This window comes from Benincasa hispida, chromosome 5, assembly GCF_027475165.1.
Source record: "Benincasa hispida cultivar pf3 chromosome 5, pf3_genome.v1.1, whole genome shotgun sequence".
In the NCBI taxonomy this organism is placed as follows: domain Eukaryota; kingdom Viridiplantae; phylum Streptophyta; class Magnoliopsida; order Cucurbitales; family Cucurbitaceae; genus Benincasa; species Benincasa hispida.
This window is the reverse complement of record NC_143482.1, coordinates 5,460,539-5,466,538: the sequence shown is the minus strand read 5'-3', so window position 1 is coordinate 5,466,538 and position 6,000 is coordinate 5,460,539.

Genomic DNA, 6,000 nt, shown 5'->3' with positions numbered 1-6,000 from the left:
GAAGCCCATTAAGTAGTATTTTTATAAGAATATAGGTTTTTCTTTTGAAAACTTTTTATAAAGTCTTTTAATGTAAGTCAAAACCAGAATATCGAGATATTCAATTAAAGCCCAAAATATGAGCATCAACTGATAAAGCGTATTAAGCAATAGTATGGCATGACCATAAAAAAAAATCCCTGACAGGATCCACATAAAACACAACCAATCTTAAAAAGTCATTTCCTTAACTTAATTTCACCTGACCATATGCACATGTCAACATAAAATCTTGTTACAGGCTCAAAACTGGGTTTGCAATCCCTCCTGGCCATCCTAGACAAGAATTCCTTCCATCGACTCAGATACCAAATCCTGAGATCTTTTAACTATCCAGTGGGATACTCCGCCAGAGACTTAGAATCTAGATCCACAGATCTTTCTGATCATCTCGTGCAGTTCCTTAGGGCTCCCAATCCTTCGGTGGTTTGGAATTCGATCCCTTAAACTACCTTCGAGTATGATTTTCCCAAATATTCTTAAAGTCCTCATCGGCTAAAATATTCTTCAATTACCTCATCGGCTCTAAAATCCTCTTACCAATATCAAAATAGGGTAATCTTATGTGGTTTGGCACTCAAATGGCCATAGGAGACATGCAGGGTGCGCATTTCGACTGTCTTGGCATGTAGGGCATGCTTGCTGGGCGGATAGACATGTAAATGGGCATTGGTGGGGCTGCTAATTCTCATAGACATGGGCGATCGCTAGGCTAAGGCTGTCTGGTCGCATAGATGGGCGGTAGGAGTGCGAGCGTAAACGTCATTTCTAATCTTTAGACTTTTCATGGAACCTCTTAGATAATTACTTCTGGTCTAGTCTCAGTCTCCACCATAGTGTAAAAAAGATGCAAAGTAGCGCCATTGATTTGCAATATGCCAACTAGAGACCACATGGTTGGAATTGCACTTTAATTAACAATACAATGTATGTGATCGCATACCATGGTATTAGTGATCACAGATAACATGGTACGCGATCGTCAATCACAATGTACATAATTGCAAATAACAATGTAAGCAATTGTTGGTCACATGGTAAGCAATTATTAAGACCATGGTATGCAAACGTAGATAACATGGTACGTGATCCTTTACCTATCATTAGCGATCGTTTACATGTTGTCAGTGAATGCAATCAAAATCGTTGATTAAGTTATTGAACACTTACCATCTATTCGTTTACGGTAAAGATGAATGGTCTTCTTCGATGAATGATTACTCTAGACCCATGAAAAAAAATTAAATGAAGTAGAAAGTGATAGACGGTGAGAGTGTTCGACTGAAAGTGAGAGAGATACAAAAAGAGAGAGAGTGTTCGACTGAAGGTAGAGAATTGAAAATGATCTTCCATTACTTGTCTAAGGTTTGATATCAATAACATTGCTTGTAATGGTACAATGTTGGTTGAAGGCAAAAGTTTTATTTCACATAAGAAAAGGGTAAAAAAACAAATGTGTTTTCAGTAAGAGGTTAATCATAGAGAAGTTCTTTTATATTTGGGTTATTTTGGATAATTTTCTACGAAATGCCATCTTTGTAGGTGTTTTCATAGGACACGATAATTGACATTGATACTTACGGATGACCATTGTAATTCAATTTATTTTGTTTAGATGAAATTTAATGTAGAACATTATTGAACACTATGACAACGAATTAAAACTGACATCGTTTTAAATTAACAAACAAATATACTAGCAAAATTGTAACCCAAATCCTACATAAAACCATTGCAATAAAATACTTCTTAGCTTTTGTTTCAATTAATTCCTCCACATAACTGTTCAATAAATAGATAAACTTCAAGAATACAATGAGTAATTTCATTGTAATATTCATCAATTCACAATTGAGTTATGTTCTCAAGAAAGCTATACAATACCTTTTAAATGTAGCAAAGTTACAAAAATTAGCCTGATATTGATAGCCAACAAGGCTACACAATATATTTCAAACGTATAAAAGATTCCTAAGTTCTACCACGATTTCAAGAAAACATTTTCAATATACTTAAGGGCTACCAAAAGTTCAGAGCGACAAACAATAATGTATGTTATACCATCGTATGATATTGGTCAAGTGGTTTGTCCAACTCTTCTTGTATAAAAGATTTCTTAGAATTAAACTACATGAAAAAAAAAAAAAAAATATTAGAAGGGATTTGATAATACACCATGCTTAATAAAAAAGAAAAATTATTTTTATTATTTTTGAAAATAGCCAAACATTATTAATAAGTACAAATGGTAAATAATAATATTAATCAAGGAAGAAGAGTGACATATAAGAGATTCGATATGAGTATACAGTCTCATTGGTTTAAATAAAAGACGAAAAACATATAACCTAAATACATACTCTCTAAAAACTTTTAAAAAAATTGAAAATTTAAATAAATTGACACAATATTAAACAAAGTTACATATTTACAAGTTTTTTGAGATCATATACCTTGCCAAGATGTAGCACGTCTAAAATATATATAAGTTGTATATGCATGCATGTACGTCCACAACCAACAATATCCAATGAATCCTATCAAGACAATTGAAAATACATAATTATCCTATCAAAAGCTACATTTTTCGTGATTGTTCAGAGAAGATAGTTGACAATATTTTTGCTCTCAATTGGCTTATGTCTCATAAAAAGGTGCAATGTCGTTCAAATAAACTATTGTGAACATAGTTAATACTTTTTTTGCCTTTAAAGTATTTCCGACAAAACTTATATCACATTTTTTTCTTTTACGATTATACATTAGAGACTAGAAAATTAATAAGTACACATAAAATTATAATATATGTTGTTAAAATATAGAAGAAGAAATGAGAATAACAATACACAGATATGTGGAAACCTTAGTACAGGGAGAAAAACCACGATATAGAGATCTTTCTTATTAGTTAATTTGATACACTGAATACATAGGGACACAACGTATAAATAGACAGTAGGAAACCTTAGGGGCCTACACAATTACATACATGCCCCTAGGTTAATAACCCTATTTTCAATACTCCTCCTCGAGTTGGAGGATAGATATCAACAAGGCCTAACTTGCTTACATAATAGTCAAAACTCTGTCTTAGCAACCCATTTGTAAGCACATATGCAACTTGTTGATTTGAAGGAATATAAAGGATGCATATGTTTCCATTGTCCAGTCTTTTCTTAATGAAATGTCTGTCAATCTCTACATGTTTAGTTCTGTCATGTTAAACCAGGTTATTTGCAATATTGATGGCAACTTTATTGTCACAAAACAATTTCATCGGAAGCTCATTATCTTGCTGAAGATCATATAACACTTTCTTCAATAAGATTTCTTCATAGATCCCCAGACTCATGGCCCTATACATAGCCTCAGCACTACTTCTAGCAACGACCCCTTGTTTCTTACTTCTCCAGGTGACTAGATTACAACAGACAAACGTATAATACCTAGATGTCCACTTTCTGTCAACAATAGAACTTGCCCAGTCAGAATCAGTGTAGGCTTCAACAGATCATTTATTAGAATTTCTGAACATCAGACCCTTGCCAAGAGTTCCTTTCAGGTACCGAAGGATACGTTCAATTGCTATCATATGATCCTCATAGGGAGCCTGTGTAAACTGACTGACAACACCTACTCCATACGAAATATTTGGCCTTGTCTAAAAAAAGTAGATCAACTTCCCGACTAACCGCTGATATCTTTCTTTATTAACATGAACTCTATCATTCTTCTCACTAAGCTTCGCATTGTACTCTACTGGTGTGTCAACAAGTTTACACCCAGTCATGCTTTTTTCCTTTAGTAAGTCTAAAGTGTATTTTCGTTGAGAAACTGAGATACCTTCCTTTGATCGAGCCACTTCCATTCCTAAAAAGTATCTTAGCTTACCGAGGTCTTTAATTTAAAACTCTTCGGCCATCTTTGTTTTGAGCCTCATGATCTTAGCATCATTATCCCCAGATAAAACAATGTCATCAACATAGACAATAAGAGCAGTTATCTTCCCTGATCTCGACTTTTTTGTAAATAGAGTGTGATCAGAATGCCCCTGAATATACCCTTGTATTTTCACAAAGGTTGTGAATCTGTCAAACCCGGCCCTTGGAGATTATTTCAACCCATATAGCGACTTTCTCAATCTGCACACCCTGTTTTTGAACTAACTCTCGAATCTAGAAGGAGGACTCATATAGACTTCCTCTTCAAATTCCCCATTCAAAAACGCATTTTTAACATCAAATTGGTGTAGGGGTCAATCCTTATTTACAGCAACTGACAAAAGCACTCGGATAGTGTTTAGTTTGGCCACGAGTGAAAAAATTTTAGAGTAGTCTACTCCATAGGTCTGAGTAAAGCCTCTTGCAACAAGCCTAGCCTTGTACCGGTCAATCCTTCCATCTGACTTGTATTTTATAGTAAACACCCATTTGCATCCAACTATCTTGTGTCATTTAGGTAGGGCCACCTGTTCCCAAGTTCCATTTTTCTTGACAGTTTTCATTTCTACCACAATAGCAGACCGTCATTCTGGTTTTTCATTTCAACACTTATGTCATTTGGAACCATCACAATGTCCAGACAGGTAGTGAATGCTTTGAACTCAGGTGCCAGATTACTATACGTCATATAACTATGCATAGGGTATTTAGTACATGAACGAGTGCCTTTCCTCAAAGCTATAGAAAGATCAAGCGATTCATCAAGATCCTTCAACTTTCCAGGCTCCACAACATGATCGACTATCTGTGTATCAGAGATTTCAATATTATCCTCCACGTCATCATTAACTAGAATCATTTCATTCTCAACTATCTCCTTTTCTACTATTCTTTCAGTATTACGACTTCCTTCGCCCTTATCCTGCCTGCATTCGTCAGTCTCCATACACACATCAGCATCATTAATTTTAGGAATATACTTACCTAGATCTGATGGCAGGTTTGACTCATGTACTAGAGCCGGCGGTTCTGGTTCGACAAGTGACATTGCTTCCTTCTAGATATTCATCCTATAGTAAGTTTTCCAAGGAATTTTGTTGGTAGGAAGGACCGAGTCGTCATGCTCAAAACTAGGCTTAGAAGAGATATGAATAGGAGCTGACTCTAAGAGAATAGAATAAGAAGACTAGTTAGTCTCTTCATTCATGTTCTCCCCCTAAAGATGACTAACAGGAAGAAAACAGCTGATCCTCGAGGAAGGCGACGTCCATGGAGATATAGTATTTACGAGATGATAGATGATAACACTTATACTCACGTTGATTAAGTGGATATCCAACAAGGACATACTTCTGAGCACGAGGAGTAAATTTTTTGCGGTTCAGACCATGGGAATGTACAAAGGCAATGAACCAAAGACTCGAAGGGGAACATCGGAGATTAATCGAGTGGTTAGGAAGGTCTCTTTAAACAGTTCCAAGGGAGTATGAAGGTTAAGAATACGAGAGGGATCTGATTAATGAGATGGGTGGCAGTAGGAACTGCATCCTCCCACAGGTATGACGGAAGAGTGGCAGATAACATAAGAGACTGGGCTACTTCCACCAGATGAAGATTTTTTTGCTTGACTACTCCATTCTGTGAGTGTAAGCACACGAGCTCTGGTGTACAACTCCCTTAGAGACAAGAAAATCCCTGAATGAGGTGTTGAAGAATTCTCGCCCATTATCACTCCGTAAAATTTCAATCTTCGCATTGAACTGATTTCGACAGTTGTATAAAATTGTAGGAAAATGGATGACACCTCAAATTTGTCAGTCGGGAGGAAGACCCAAGTAAGGCAAGTGTGGTCATCTATAAACATGACAAACCAACATTTACCAGTAGAAGTAGTAATAAGTGAAGGACCCCATACATCAATATGAACAAGAGTAAAAGGACTCGAGGGTTTGTAAGGCTAAAACCAGAAAGAAACACGACTTGCTTGGCATGAATACACACATCACAATTTAAAGAGGAA